We start from the raw sequence: 16,761 nt of genomic DNA, 5'->3' as shown, positions 1-16,761 counted from the left end.
GTTTTGTAGAGCCGCTCGATCGAGCTTGAGCCCGCGGCAGTCCGGAAGGGTCAGCGCACTACCTGCTACCAGCACGATTTGCTGGAACATCTTATCTGGGGAGCCAAGCACAGCTCTCCACAGTCTCTCCCGCAATTCTCCGAACACCGATGAATTCTTTGGGCGGTTGCCCGCGGTCGACGCCCGTTGCTCAGACTACGACCTCCAAGAAACCTCCTCTCAGGGCGAGATCCGCGTGAGATGATGCCACACTGCAGGTGAGTTCGATCTTACTCGTCGCCACTGTAAAGTCCGCACCTCAATAATACACGGACTTCGGGAGAACAGTTTAACAGGTACTTTACTGAACAGGAGGGCAATGTCAGACTGAAATACAGAAGCCTGCTAGGGCCTTTTATACAGGGGTGGTCACTGCCGGTACTGCCGTCTAAAACCAGTTCTTCCCTTAAAGGTACATACACAGCAGCCATCACCAATGGTCTTGTATTTCCCGAAACCCCGACCCCTGTGCCCAAATGACTAGAACCAGCGCAGCCTGTCGACCTGTGTCCTCTAGAAAGACATGCACAGGAAGAGACCTCCTGTAAAATGGAGGAGTACCTGCGGTGCCAGGTTGCAGAGGCTAAGTTAGTTGAGCAGGCTTTAAGGGAGGAGAACGCTAGGTTAACAGCGAGGGCTGGCAGTTCAAAGGGTCAGCTAAGGGCTTGTAAATGGTTTCACATCAATCAGTGCAAACTGTTTAAGCCGGGTGCAAAAGAGCCAGCAACTGAAGCAAGGTCTGAGGGTGAAAATCCTCAGCCTGAGGCGTGCGGTAAGTCACAGATGACACAGGCTGGAACCACAGCCTGCATGGAGGGAGAAACTGTCCCGCCCACCTGGGAGGTTTCCCCTATGGCCTGGGACTCGGACGAGGAGGAGCCCGAAGATCAAGGCCCTCCCCCTTATCCGAACGCCATCGAGGGGAACCCGAACAGGAGGGGGGGCCCGAAGAGCAAGGCCCCGCCCTCGACACGATTCTGGAGGAGGTGGAGTCGGAGGACGGAGATCCCGTCCTCGACTCAAGCTTAGGGGAGGTAGAGATTGGGGGCGGAGATCCTCCACCTGTAAGGATAGGTGAGAAGGAGTCGTCTGCCACAGACCCAAATCCCAAAGGGGCGGATCCTGAGGGAAGGGAGCCGAAGCCGGCAGTCGTGGAGGTGCCACGGGCTGTGAGGGCTGAAGTCCCAACCGAAGGTCCACTCGCGATGGGAGCCTCGCCCAAAGTATTCCTTCGCAGGTCATCCCGAATGCCTCAGCCAAAGAAACCTTGGCCCGATCCCCTCAACTTCAGTAAACGCTGACTTGGGAAATCCCCAGCAGAACGCAGTCCCCAACCGACAGCAAAAGGCTGCGGGGAACCCAAGCCACAGGTCACTACAGCCCCTCCACAGGGAGCGGTGAGCTGCAGTCTGAACAGGGATTAGGCAAGCCGCCCAGGGACAGGCGGCGCTGTACATAATTTAGTTAAGTTTAAGTTTAATTAAGTTGAGGTGTGTATATTAAAGTGATTAGTGTTGCAACTAGTTTTGGAACCTATTGTTTTGGATCAAGGTCGAAAGACCCGATCATGCCTTCACCTAAGCCAGAATCTCTCGGGAGCCTGGCTATATCATTTAATTTTGTTACAGGAACCAGAAAGATGAGAGGGATTCTCATCACGTTCGTGGTGATCGGGTACGGCGTGGCCTACCGGAGCCATACTAAGGACGCCACGATCTACGGGTGCTCAGGAGACACAGTCCCCATCGCGACCGATGGGACGGGCACCCGGGAGGTCGAGGACACAGCCAACTACTTCCACGAAGGAAGGTGGCCAGGATGGCTGGGGTCGAACTCTACGGAATACTCCAGTCAGTTCAGTTTTAATTACCAGGAAGCCTTTTTGACGTGCCCTCGAGTAAGGATCATCGCGCCCAGAGTCAGCATCACCGTTGGGAAAAGGATTTGCCTTGTGTGTTCTGGACATGTTCCTTTGGACCGTTGGCGGTGGCTCAGGAAACTGAGTAAAACCATGAAGAACTCCACGGTTGAGTGGGAGAGATTGGGTAATAATACCCATTGGACTATTACGGGGACTCATGGGGGATTGAGTGTCTGTTGAGACAAATGGTGGGAACCAGATGAAGGGATTTACATCTGTATGTGGGGATCAGAACACGCTTGCCCCACAGGCATCTCCATCTTTTTCCAAAGGCAGTGGCAGGATGCTGGACAAGGGATGAGATGCGACGTCAGCACACAGGCGTGTGGAGTCCCATATTCTCAGATCCCAGTAAATGCCACCGAGCTCATTACCCGCCCACGCAAGACCCTGCCCACGATTCCGGTAGCCAAAACCCGCAAGGGAGGGTGCCCCACCACTACCAAGGGACCCGGGAACGGATTGGTGTTAGTGCCCACAGGTCAGGTGCTGTACCAAGGGGTGCACTACGCGGTAGCTTCAGTGATTTTAAACCTCACCGAGGTGCGATTGCCAGAGTGGTGCCCCAAGGCAACGGAGCAATTGTACCAGGTCCTGTTAACAAACATGTTCAGACAATTTTATGAATTCGACTTTGCCGATGTCGACAGAGCTGAATTGTACACCACACCATATGAGGTCTTGGGCAGGATAGGGAGACAAAGAAGGGGTGCAGTAAATGATATTTTCAGAGCTTTTAACACAGGGACTTCCGTCATCAACACTCTGGATGACGTGGAGCTGCAGACCCAGATCAACGGTTTAAAAACACAGTTAGGAAAGATACTGACTTGTGAGAATAAGGTAGTGGGTTCTGAGTTACATGAGGACCAGGCCATGACACTACACTTAAAGGAAATAATAGCTGAGCTGGAGAAACACGCTAAAACGGTAAATGCTCTCATCAGGGAGGATCGGAATGCGTCTGACCAGGCTGCGCAGAGCGAAGCTTGTGTGCTGTACGGGGCGTAGTTACTGGGCGAGGGCTGCAGTAATCTGGAGGATTTAAAACAAGGTTTAGTCCCCTTCTGGATCAGCAACAAGCACCTCGCAGCCCTCCACCCTTTTGAGAATGCATTGAGTCCGTGCCAGCTTAGACTAGCTTCAGAGGCCTACCCAGTCCCAGTGGACTGTGGACGGTCTAATCACACCATTATGGGTATAGTGGTAAATAGAATGCTGGTTATGGTTAAGACAGCTAAACCCGCCCCGGTATACAGAGTGGAGAACATTGGAGTCATTCAAGGGGGTGCACACATTCGCTACACAGCGGTCCCACCTACGTCATTCGATGGGAGCATGCAATGATGGGTACCGACCTCTCGGGGTGCCGGAGCCGGGGAGCACACATCATCCTGTGTCCCCAGCACTTGAATGCCTATTCGAAACCACAGTGCGGGTTCAGAACTGCTGGCGCGAAGCCTATAAATTGCACCATGGAGGCAATGGCATATATAGGAGGTGGGACATATTGTGTCACCACTGCAGCACCCCACTACCAACATGGACAGCACGGCTGGTGTCCGGTGAGTGACAGCAGTTTCTGCTTCAAACCCAAGGCAGAAGTTCAAGTGGCCCAAGAGCGAATTGTCCCCATTCCTGAACCTTCCACTGTTCACATCACTGTCAAAGAGAATTTCACCGACCTTTAATGATTCGTTGCACATTTTGGATATATAATTCCCCCTCTCCCTGAACACCTCACCAAGATATTAAAGGCCGTTGTCGTTTCACGGAAACATTTTTACACACTGGAGCAGAAGACCTTAGAAATAGGGGCAGACATATTGGATATAGTGACCCCACCATGGTGGAACCTGTTCACTAATATTGAAGTCCCTTCTTGGAATAGGATAACCTCTCATATCCTAGTAGTGTGTCAGATTTTTATCGTGATTTATTTACTGTTTGTACACTGTGAAAAGGTAAAACATTCACAGAGGTACGAGAACAGGGGAGAATGGAGGGAGCATTATGTGTGGGTAGAAGAAGAGACACCCGTTTAGATTTATGCTACTATGTATAAAGTTAAAGTTTCCCTCCCTCCTCTATTTGATAATATTCGTGTGAGATTTTGTGTATTTTGCTCTTTATTGTTGAAGTATATTAAGTAAGTTGTGATTATTAAAGATAATAAGGTGTTTGAACCAGGTGGTGTAGGGGTATTAGGCCCCCCTCCACACCTGGAAGAATGTGTTTCAAACTTCTAAACCCAATGTATTGCCATCTATAGCTGCTTTATGTACACTGTAGGTTTTCTGAAATGGGAAATGCATGTATCGTGGGATCGCAGATAGGTAAATACAGGGAATGGTTTGATTGTGGAAGGTCAGAAAATTTTGCTCACCCAGAATTATGATATTTCAAGCAAGTTATAGTATCATCAGGGGGGACTGTAAGATTCGCAAAATTGATATTGTATTAATAAGGGTCAAATGGCAGAAGAGGCCATGATTTTAAAGACTGTTTTAAAAGAAGCCCAGGAAAAAGGGGCATTCAAAATGGCCGCCAGACCCCGTGACCAACTTATTGGGACACTTTAAAATGGTTCCTGCAGTCCTCAGACAGCTTTGTGGATTCAACCCACAGTTGGTTCTGGAAGCCGTTTCTGAGAGAACGAAACCAGACACCCACACATTCATAAAGATTGGACGCAGATCCAGTCAGATCGGCCTGTAGATAAAGGCCATCTAAATGTTTACCCAGACAAAGGGGAACAGTTCCATATTCATAAAGAACACATCAAGGACCTGTTAAAGACATCAAGAAGACATTAAAAACAATGAAGGTCATTCCAGACCAGAGATGGCCCGTTACCGGCCATCCAAGAACAGTTTAAAATATAATAACTGCCCCGTTGTGCAACCAGCCCGCCAAAATTAAAACAAAAGACTAACCTGATTTGGCGTGAGATAAGGGCTTCTGCTGAGAAGTATAATTGGGAGACACCGGGGGTAGCGAAAGAGGCTTCATCTTAGATATTGGGAAGAGAGAGGTTCCTTTCTTCATCATCTTCGTGGGATCTTCGGTAATAGCTGTTACCTTCGATAGCAGCTGGAGTTCAGAGAAGAAGACGGTTCGAGCCGACGTCCCGCCCCGGGGTAAAACATGGCCCTTCATAATCGGATCTAGATAGGTTTAAGGGGGTGGTCATTTTGGGTATAATTAACATGAGTTGTTGTCCCTCGATGTTCCGTGTGTTTCCCCATTTTATGATGATCTTTGTAAGGTATAATATGCCTGTATCCTTTTTAGTTAGTACTGTATTGTTATGATTTGTTTTTCCCTCCCATGTACCCTCTTATTTGCTTGCATTTGATTCATTTTTCCTTATGCAATAAAATATCATTTTGTTTCATTAAACCTGGTCTATAAGAGTATTCTCTACATTGTAGTTCCTGCATCTAAGACCAGTGTCTAGAATCTAAGGGGTGAGTGGGTCGAACCACTTAAGGTTTTTCTGTGCAAAAGAGAGAGAGAGAGAGAGAGAGAGAGGCTTCTGAGAGAGAGTAACCTCTGCGATCCACAGAATCTCTAGAGAGAGAAAACCCCTTACACCCATGACCGTTACTGATTGAGTGGTACTCTAGTCACTGGCACTTTACTGTTACTGATTGGGTGATAATTTGGTCACCGACCCGTTACCGTTACTGTTTGGTTGCTACTGCAGTCACTGGCCCATTACCATTACTGATTGGGTGGTATGCCGGTAACCAGCCCGTTACCATTACTGATTGAGTGATACGCCGGTCACCGGCCTGTTACTGTTACTGATTGGGTTGTATGCTGGTCACCAGCCCGTTACTGTTACTGATTGGGTGATAATCAGGTCACCGGCCCGTACCATTACTGATTGGGTGGTACGCTGGTCACCAGCCATTATTGTTACTGATTGGGTGGTACTCCAGTCACTGGACCGTTACCATTACTGATTGGGTGATAATTCGGTCACCGGCCCGTTACCATTACTGATTGGGTGGTACACTGGGCACCAGCCCGTTACTGTTACTGATTGGGTGGTACGCTGGTCACCGACCCGTTACTTTTATTGATTGGATGGTACTCCAGTCACTGTCCTGTTATCATTACTGATTGGGTGGTAATCCATTCACCGTCCCATTACCGCTTCTGATTGGGTGGTACGCAGGTCACCGGCCCGTTACCGTCACTGATTGGTTGGTACTCCATTCACCGGCCTGTTACCATTACTGATTGGGTGGTACACCATTCACCAGCCCGTTCCTGTTACTGATTGGATGGTTCGTCGGGCACCAGCCCATTGCAGTTACTGATTAGGTGGTACGCCAGACACTGGCCTGTTACCATTACTGATTGTGTGGTACTCCAGTCACCGGCCTGTTACCGTTTCTGATTGGGTGGTAATCCAATCACCGGACCGTTACCATTACTGATTGTGTGGTACTCCAGTCACCGGATTGTTACCGTTACTGATTGGGTTGTACGCCGGTCACCGGTCCGTTACCATTACTGATTGGGTGGTACTCCAGTTACCAGCCTGTTACTGTTACTGATTGTGTGGTGCTCCAGTTACCGGCCCTTTACCGTTACTGATTGGGTGAAAATTCGGTCACCAGCTTGTTACTGTTACCGATTGGGTGTTACTCCAGTTACCGGCCCTTTACATTTACTGATTGAATGGTACTCCAGTTACTGGCCCGTTACCATTACTGATTGGGTGGTACTTGAGTCACCGGCCCGTTACCATTACTGATTGGGTGATAATTAGGTCACCAGCCTGTTACTGTTACCGATTGGGTGGTACTCTAGTCAACGGACTGTTACCATTACTGATTGGGTAGTACGCCGGTCGCCGGCCCATTACCATTACTGATTGAGTGATAATTCGTATGCATATGGATTAGATGCAGATCTAGTCAAGATCGGCCTGGAGACAGAGGCCATCAAAATGTTGCCCCAGACAAAAGGGGACAATTTCATAATCATGAGAACAGCACCCAGGACTAGATAACGAGATCAGCAGGCCATTAAAAAAAATGAAGGTAATTCCAGACCAGAGATGGGCCTGTTACCAGCCGTTTAAGACATTTTAAAATATAATGACTACACCACTGTGCTGCCAGCCCGCCAAAAATTAAACAAAGACTAACCTGATTTTGGGCGGGAAGTGAAGCCTCTGGAATAAAGGTATATCTGGAGAGACTTTTCGGCAGTTGGGGCAAGCGAGTTGGAATGCAGACAGTTGCAAGCCTGCAACTTGAGCAGAGACAAACAGCTTGAATCCGGACACCCAGAAGAAGAAGCAGGCAATCGCAGGAGGAAGAAGGAAGCCAACATCGAGAAGGCCGTCTCGAAACCGACGTTCCGCCCCAGGGAAGCACATCGGGAGTTCATCGACCGTCCCCGGGCTGTTGCCAGAACGAGAGGCCATCGACCCAACTTGGGAGAAGAGACAAAAAAATAAAAACCCCAAGAGGAGAAACCTTCCAGCCACCCCGGCTCGGGAGAAGAGAGAAAAGAAAACTGAAGAAGCGATGGGAGCCAGCCCAAGGCTCCTCTAACCAGGGTCGAGCCGACGATCCGCCGACATCCAGACCCGCTGGTGTCCAGCCGCTCCCGACCCCCACCTCAGGAGAGAGGTGTGGCGCAGCTCGCAGGGGCTCCACGATCCACGTGGAGACGAAATGCCCGAAAGGACCAAACACAGACTCGATTTCAAAACCTTGCACTTCCTAGTGGGATTGGTGAGCATGTTTCTGGCTCTTCACAATCAGATCTAGAAAGGTTTAATAAGGGGGTGGAATGTAAGGGTACAATTAACATGAGTTGTTGTCCCTCGATGTTCCGTGTGTTTCCTTATTTCATGATAATCTTTGTAGAGTATAAGATGCCTGTATTTGCTTTAGTTAGTACTGTGTCATTATGATTTGTTTTGTGTTGTTTTTCCCTCCCATGTACTCCCTTATCTGCTTGCATTTGATTTGATATTTTTCCTTATGCAATAAAATTTCATTTTGTTTCATCAAACTTGGTCCACAAGAGTTTTCTCTACATTGTAGTTCCTGCGCCTAAATCCAGAGTATAGAATCTAAGGGGCAAGTGGATCGAACCATTCAAAGTTTTACTATGCAAGAGAGAGACACCTCTAGAGAGGGAAGCCTCAGGGAAATCGCTCAAGGAGAACCCCTTACAGAAAATGGTGACCACGGCAGGACTCTGGCAGCAGGATTGCAATGTAGTAGACCAAGTTTGAATGATCAAAATGCAATGGATGAGAGGATAGCGGATTATGTCTTTGGCAAGGTAAATCTCACTAAACAGTGGATTTCCGATCTCTTGCTGGATGGGTGTCCGGTGGACGCAGCCATCAGGTGATCAGAGAGCAACGAGCATAAGAAGTCAGTGGAAAAGGCAGTGTGGCTGATGTGTTACAAGAAGCAGGTCCAGATCTTCGACCGGGTCATTGCAGCACAGGCAGCCAAGATCACAACCCAGGCAGCAGAGATAGAGGAAAAGGCCATGGGTAGGGAAAAACTCATCACAGCGCTTCACGCGCTGAATCAGGAACGCCAAGTGGTAGCTAGTCAACATCAGGCTAGGATAGAGTACCTGGAGTGCCAGGTTACTGAGGCAAAGATTAATGAAACGAGGATACGGGAGAAAAGCGCCCGCCTCGCAGAACAGCTAAGAGCACAGGAGGAGAGAGTAGCGGAGGTTAAGGCAGCTTACAAGCTAGCCCTTGAGCACGGGTTTGAGAGCACAGACCACGGCCCCTGCCAAAAGACCATAGAGGACCTAAGAACGGCCCTGGTTAAGGGAAGAGGCATGGTGTGTCTCGTCAGCCCGAAAGCCAGTCACATGGACTTTTTAAAGGAATCAAAACAGCCGATTTCATCTGAGGTAATTGTGGTACCAACCACCGAGCCCTCAGCACCGCCGAGCTATCGTGAGACTTGGTTGGAAAAGGAGGTGGTAGCGAAAGAGGAGGTAGCCGAGGTGGAGTGTGTGGAAGAGCCACTGGTCGCAAAGCCGAGACCGGCACCAATGTGTCCCGCTCGGCACCAGAGGTTCGGTCCCAACGCTGCCGATGGCAGTGTCGGACCCCACGAGAACCAGCTCGTGGTGCCCTACGCTGGCCCGCAATTAAGGTCCATGGTGAGCCACCTCACACGACTCACAGTAAAGGGAGATCCCTCGATTCATTTCAGAGAGATAGAGGAAACAGCAGCAATCAATGACTGTGATGAACAGGAACAGGTCAAACTGTTGCTTTCCTCCCTGGATCCCACAATCCTTCAGTGCCTCTCAGAGGATGGTAAAAGGGGATGGAAAGGGTATGCGGATCTCAGGGAGGAAGTTTTAGAGGTAATGGGAGTGGACGACGGTAGTCCGTTCGACCATGTAGAAGGGACCGTGCAGCTATCTGGAGAACCCCCACGGGTTTTCGCAGAAAGGCTGTGGCCAGTATATCGACGCAGCTGTCCGGGTATGCCTGAACGGGCTTTAATGAGCAATGAACAGCGGGTTCATTGGCTCCGTTGCTTGGTTGCCAACAGCTTGGCAGAGATAAGGGCCCTAGCCAGATCTTGGTTTGATCCCCAAGGTCCCGGTGTCACGGAGGAGATGGTACTCCATCAGTTAAATGTAGCGTACAGGAATTGTAGAGGTCAGGAAACACCACCCGAGAAGGGAAAGGTGCATGAGGCAAAACCCGCAGCCCCAAGCCAGAAGGAGTGGCGTCAGGAGGGGAATCGCCCTGTCCAAGCCAAGCTCAATTGCTACGGGTGTGGGAAGGATGGACATTGGTGCAAGGACTGTAGAAATCCGTGGAAGGATAATAAAGGGAGATTTCCCGCAGCCCAAGCCCAAGCCCAGACCGCTGCCCCAGCACCAGCCAAAACCCAAGCCGTAGCCCCTGCCCCAGCACAAGGAGCTGGTGCGGTTATGAATCCTGCGGCGCTTGAATCAATTTTAGAGACAATGCGGTCTCTGATGACCTCGCAGGGGAAAATTGTAAAGTCTGCGCCTCAATAATACATGGACTTCGGGAGAACAATTAAACAGGTATTTTATTATTATTATTAATAATAATAATAAACAACTTTATTGTCATTGTTAGTGCACAAGTGCAGCACAACGAAATGTAGGCTTGCGGCTCCCGAAAGTGTACATTTAGATTAAGACATTTAAACATTCAACATTCATTTGGCTTGTAATACATTAACATAAACATAACCATAATAAAGTGCATTGGCAGATGTGCAGGCTTTAGAGTTCATTTGTGGAGTTCAGTAGGATGACAGCCCTGGGAAAGAAGCTGCTCCTAAATCTGGTTGTTTGGGTGCGAATGCATCTGTAGCACCTTCCAGATGGCAGGAGGGCGAACAGACTTTGGCTGGGGTGGGTAGGGTCTTTGATGATGGTCCGTGACCTCCGTAAACAGCGTTTCTGGTATATTTGCTCTATGGTCGGTAGCCGGGTGCCGGTAATGCGTTGGGCAGTTTTGACTACCCGCTGCAGGGCTTTCCGGTCATAGAGCGTAACGTCAGACTGAAGTACAGAAGCCTGCTAGGGCCTTTTATAAAGGGGTGGTCACTGCCGGTACTGCACTATAAAATCAGTTATTCTCTTAAAGGTACATACACAACAATTCCTCCCCTTTTAGATAAACAGTACATCACATTCATTTAACAACTAAATAATAACTAATTACAATTACAATTTTCTCGGTACTATATACATCAACTGAAATAATCATTTATATAAGTTCAGTCTTTGAGGAGGCTTCCTAATCCTGACTGGATAGCGCCTTTCTCGAGTATCCTGTTCTTGCGGTGGAGTTGATTCTGGCTCATTGTCATTGGTTGGTTCGTCAGCTTCCAATACCACTGCTTCTGAGGTAGACGCAATCTGTACTTCGGGCTCATTACCAGGTGCACATGCTCGTGGTATAGGTTTGGCTTGTTCCTGTGACTCTAGAATCTGGTCAGCATGGCGTCTCACGATGCTCTCTCCAACGTCCACTGTGTACATTAGTGGTCGTTGCTGTGTGCATATCGTTCCTGGCTGCCATTTTACTGTTCGGTAGTCGCGGGCCAAGACTGGTTGTCCTATCTTGATGCTCCTGGTTGGCTTCTCATTGATGTGCTGGAGTTGCTTATCCTCAACATCTCGTCTTATGTTTGGTTTGAGCAAATCCAGGTGACATCTTAGCCTTCGGTTGAAGAACATTATGGCTGGAGCTTGGTTGGTGACTGCATGTGTCGCATTCCGGTAAGCAAACAAGAAATTATCTACCTTGTGTTGTAGTGGTATGTCGTCGTTATACATCGCCTTTATTGCCTTTTTAAAGGTCTGAACAAACCTTTCAGCCAATCCATTTGTGGCTGGATGATATGGGGCAGATGTGTAATGTTTCACCCCATTATTCCTCAGAAACCTCCGGAAATCCTCAGACGCAAACTGTGGCCCATTGTCGGAGCAATTCTGTTCTGGCAAGCCATTCCTGGTGAAGATCGTCCGTAGGACTGCAATAGTTTTCTCCGTGGTGGTGGAGGACATTTTGATGACCTCTGGCCATTTCGAATGGGAGTCCACGGTGATTAGAAACATGAGTCCATAAATGGACCAGCAAAACCAATGTGTACCCATTGCCATGGAGATGAGGGCCACTCCCATGGGTGTAGAGGGGCCTGTGGTGGTGCATTTTGGACTTTCTGGCATCCTGAGCAGCTCTTGGTCAGGTCCTCGATTTGTTTATCGATTCCCGGCCACCACACATAAGCCCTGGCTAGGCTTTTCATTTTTACCCCTCCCAGATGACCTTCATGAAGCTCATTGAGCACTCTGTCTCTCAACTTGGGTGGAATTACTTTTCGGGATCCACACATCAAGCTCCCCCGGCACACTGACAGCTGTTCTCTCCTTGGCGAGAATGCTGGCAACAGTGAGTCGCCATGTGATGGCCATCCCTTCACCGTCAAATCATAGACCCGAGAGAGTGTCGGGTCATTTCGGGTTTCCTTCTCTGTACTTGAGTTTGTAACAGGCAGACAGTCGACTATGGCCTCATGGAATATCTCAACAGGGTCCACTGCAGGTGCTTCCTCTACCATAGGCAACGGTAGACGCGACAGCCCTTCAGCGTTTCCATGCTGCTTCGTACCCTTGTATTCTATGTCGTACTGATGTGCCCCTAGAAAAAGTGACCATCTTTGCAGCCGTTGCGGCATCATCACCGGAACGACCTTCTTTGGGTTAAAAATGGAGACCAGGCACTGATGATCAGTCAGCAGGGTGAATTTCTACCCGTGCAGATAGTGATTGAACTTCTTCACCCCCCACACCAGGCTGAGGGCCTCCCTGTCAATCTGGGCGTAATTACGCTCGGCTGAGGTTAACGAGCGCGACGCAAAGGCTATTGGCCTCCCTGAACCGTCAAGGAATTTGTGTGACAGCACCGCTCCAATGCCGTAGGGAGATGCATCACATGCCAACCGAATCAGTAGTGTTGGGTTGTAGTGGGCCAATACTTCTTTTGAAGTGATTAGGCATTTACATTTCTGAAAGGCACTCTTACACTCATCACTCCATTTCCATGTCACTCCAGTTTGCAGCAGGGCGTTCAGTGGGTGCAGAATTGTAGATAAATTCGGCAAGAACTTATGGTAGTAGTTCACCAGCCCGAGAAACAACCTCAGTTGCGACACATTTTCCGGTGCTGGAGCCTTGACTACAGCCTCAATCATGTCCGGTGACTTATGCAACCCTTCCTCATCAATCATGAGGCCACAATACGAGATTCGTCTCCTGAAGAACTCGCATTTTGGGCGGTTGGCTGGTAGACCATATTCATGCAATCTAGTGCGCACCTGCTCCAGGTTGGCAAGGTGTTCACTGTCATTTTCGCCTGTCACCAGGATGTCATCCAAATAACACTGGGTCCCTGGGATTCCTTGCAGGACTTGTTCGAATGCCCTATGCCAAATAGCTGGGGCTGATGCTACCCTGAATACCAGTCGATTGTGCTGGTAAAGGCCTTTGTGAGTGTTTATCGTGAGGTATTTCCTAGATGCTTCTTCCACCTCCATTTGTAGATACGCTTGGGCCAGATCAATCTTCGTAAAGCGTTTCCCTCTAGATAGTGAGGCGAAAATATCTTCTATCCGTGGAAGTGGATATTGTACTGTGTGCAGGACTGGGTTCACAGTTACCTTGAAGTCCCCACAGATGCGAACCTTCTTCGGCTCCCCAGGCGTGCTGCTCAATGATTTCTTCATTACAGGAACGATGGGTGTGGCCCACTTGCTCCAGTCCACCTTGGGCATCACATTCGAATGCTCCAGATTCTGCAGTTCTGCTTCGACGGCTGGGTCGATCCCGTACGGCACCGGTCTGGCCTTAAAAAATTTTGGGTTTGCGTTATCTTCGATTTTTATCATTGCCTTTACTCCTTTTAGAGTCCCAAGTCCTTGTTGGAACACCTCTTTCGCGTCATTTAGAATTTGTGACAGACGTCCAGGTGCGACGTCATCATCCTTTTTGTCAGTCACAGTTAGCGCCTGAATGGAATGCCAATCCAATTGTATTTTTCGGATCCATTCACGTCCCAATAATGGTGGTCCTCCATCTTGTAGTATATATAGATACAGTTTCTGTGTTTCCTTGCCGTTATATTTAACTGGCACCCTTATTTTTCCTCTGGGGTAGACTTTTTGCCCCGTGTATGTCTTCAATACAATGGACGTGTCCTTTAAGGGTATGTGTGAGAATAGCCGCTCATAGTCTCGTCGATTCATGACAGTTAGGGCTGATCCTGTATCCAATTCCATCTTTACTTGGGACCCTGCTATCATGAGGGTGACCCAAATGGTTCGGTGATCCTCCTTTGCGATCACGTTGTGTAACTTTAGACAACTTAATCTCCTGCTCCCGGAGTCGATATCACTCTCCTGATCTTCCGAACTACTGTCTGTCATTTTTTTTACTTTCTTGGACTTTTCCTTAGTAGTTCTTGTAGTGTTGGTTTTCTTTCCCAACCTGCAGACTCTTGCTATATGTCCCATTTTCCCGCATTGCCTGCATACTTTGTCCTTAAACCAGCAGTCCTTCTGATCATGGGTTGTTCTGCCGCAGCGATAGCACTTTTCTGCTCCATACGCCATTTCGTTAGCGCTGTATTCTTGTGGTTTCTGTTGTATTTCCGCAGCTCCCCATGCTGCTGCTTCATAGGATACTGCCACGCTGAAAGCCTGTTCTAGCGTCAGGCCCTTTTTTGAAAGTAGTCGTTTCTGGGTTCCTTCACTCTGGAGCCCGCAGACAAACTTATCCCGTAAGGTGCCTGCCAGTCCTGCTCCGAACTGGCAGTGCTTCGATAACTTGCGTAGTTCCGTAAGATAGTCAGCATTGCTTTCATCTTTGTGCTGGTTTCTTTTATGGAACTTGAATCTTTCTGCTATCAGCAGCGGTGTAGGGTTTAGGTGTTCCTGTAAGATATTAACAATCTCCTCAAAACTTTTCTCCATTGGTTTAGCTGGGGTAATTAAATTCCGCAATAGGCCGCACGTTCTCGCGCCCATCAAATTTAATAATACCGACGCCTTCTTTCCATTGGCCACCTCATTTGCCTTGCAGTACACTTCAATTCTTTCCACATATGTGGTCCAGTCTTCTACCTCGTTGTCAAAAGCAGTGATACTGCCACTTTTCGGCATCTTGGGTGATTTAAAATGACACCTCCCGCGCTTTTTCTTCTTCCCCAATGGAATAAAATGGCGCCTCCCGCACTTTCCCTTCTTCCCCAATGGAATAAAATGGCGCCACCCGCTCTTTTCCTTCTTCCCCTTGCTGCCACGCTGCTCCTAGCGTTCTACAGGCTAATGGCAGCGACCCGCGGCTTCGGCGCGTCTCACTTTTCCTTCCCCTCGTTTATTTTCTCGCCCCTGCCCGGTTCTTGAGCACCGACCGCGCCCTGTGCGCTCCACCCTCCTTTTCTATCTTTCCTCCCGGCGAAGCTGCGCGGCCCCTTTTGCAGAGCCGCTCAATCGAGCTCGAGCCCGCCGCAGTCCAGAAGGGTCAGCGCACTACCTGCTACCAGCACAATTTGCTGGAACACCTTGACTGGGGAGCCAAGCTCAGCTCTCCACAGCCTCTCCCACAATTCTCTGAACTCCGATGGATCCTTGGGCGGTTGCCCGTGGTCGACGCCCGTTGCTCTGACTTCGACCTCCAAGAAACTTCTTCTCAGGGAAAGGTCCCCGTGAGGTGATGCAGTACTGCAGGTGAGTTCGAACTTGCTCGTCTTCACTGTAAAGTCCGCGCCTCAATAATACACGAAGTTCGGGAGAACAATTAAACAGGTATTTTACTGAACAGAGGGTACTCTTTTTGGTTGGTGCTTAAACAAATTGACTGCAAATTAACAGAAGTTCAAATAAAACTTAAACAAATCAAATCAAAATCGCATTGTCCGGGTTGATGATGCACTCCAGTCCCCGCGGCGCCCACCAGTCACGGAAATACTCAAGCGTGCCGGCGGACACCGCATGCTCCATCTCCAGGGCCACCCGGGCGCGAACATGGCCGCGGAAGAGAGGCAGGCAATCCGGATGGACGACCTCCTCGACCGCCCGCTGCCTGGACCAATTGATGGCTTTTTTAGCTAGGCCCAGGAGCAGGCCTACAAGGAGGTCCTCCAACCTGCCCGCTCCCCTCCGCACCGGGTGACCATAGATCAAGAGTGTGGGACTGAAGTGCAACCAAAAATCGAGGAGCAGCCCCTTCAGGTAATGAAAGAGGGGCTGCAACCTCTCACATTCTATGTAAACGTGAAACACGGACTCCTCCAGGCCACAAAAAATGCAGGCGGACTGGGAGTCCGTGAACCTATTTAAAACCATATTGCACGGGACCACTCCATGCAACACCCTCCAAGCCAAGTCCCCGATGGAATAAGGGAGGACTCCTGCATAGAGATCCCTCCATTGGGGACCTCTGCCTCCGCCGGTCGGCAAGACGCCTCGCCAAGGTGTGTCCGGACGGCAGACGATGATAGCAAAGTGGAGAGTGTGCAGGAGCAGCCCGTACAGGAAACCACTCCGCGCGGAATGAAAAGGCACGGAGGGTATTTCCTCGAGACGGCTCAAGTTGTGAGGCGCCGGCTCCCGAGGGGAGTTTCGGGCCAGGCGCCGATGAGGAAATCCGTCCGAACGGGGTAAGCTCGGACGGGATCGCCCCACGTGCTTGAGCCGCCTCGATACACCTAGTGGAGCCGGGGCCCAGTGCCAATTTCACCGACTCGATGGCTTTGACCGTGAGCCGGACGTTGGCCCAGGACAGGCGCCGCGCCAGCTCCTCCGGCGCCATCCAGCCCACTCCTCCGCCATCGAGCAGGTCCCCGACCCTGGTCACCTTGCCAGGCACAGCCCTGCACTCCGCCAGCCACCCGAACCCGCGGTCGTGGAGGTGCGGATTCCTGAGCAGCGGCTCCCAAAGGAGATCCGCCGCTCCTGATGGGGGAGAGCTCTGCCTGGAAGCGACGTAGTTCCAAACCCATAGCAGTTCCTGGTAGAAGACAGGCAGCTCCCACAGGCTGGCACACCTGCCGCCCACTTTCACAAGCAGGAGCTGCGTGTCGTAATTGAGGCCGTGCAGCTGGCGGAAGAAATACGTCGCCAGCGCACACCATCTCGGAGGATTCTCGACGTACAGGTATCTCTGCAGCGTCTGAAGACGGAAAGTCACAGCCTGGGTGTGAAGGCACACCAGCGCCTGACCGCCCTCCC

Source organism: Somniosus microcephalus, chromosome 6, assembly GCF_052327205.1.
Source record: "Somniosus microcephalus isolate GS21.2 chromosome 6, FLI_Smic_1.0, whole genome shotgun sequence".
In the NCBI taxonomy this organism is placed as follows: domain Eukaryota; kingdom Metazoa; phylum Chordata; class Chondrichthyes; order Squaliformes; family Somniosidae; genus Somniosus; species Somniosus microcephalus.
The sequence above is the reverse complement of the archived record's forward strand: the minus strand, read 5'-3'. Positions refer to the sequence as shown.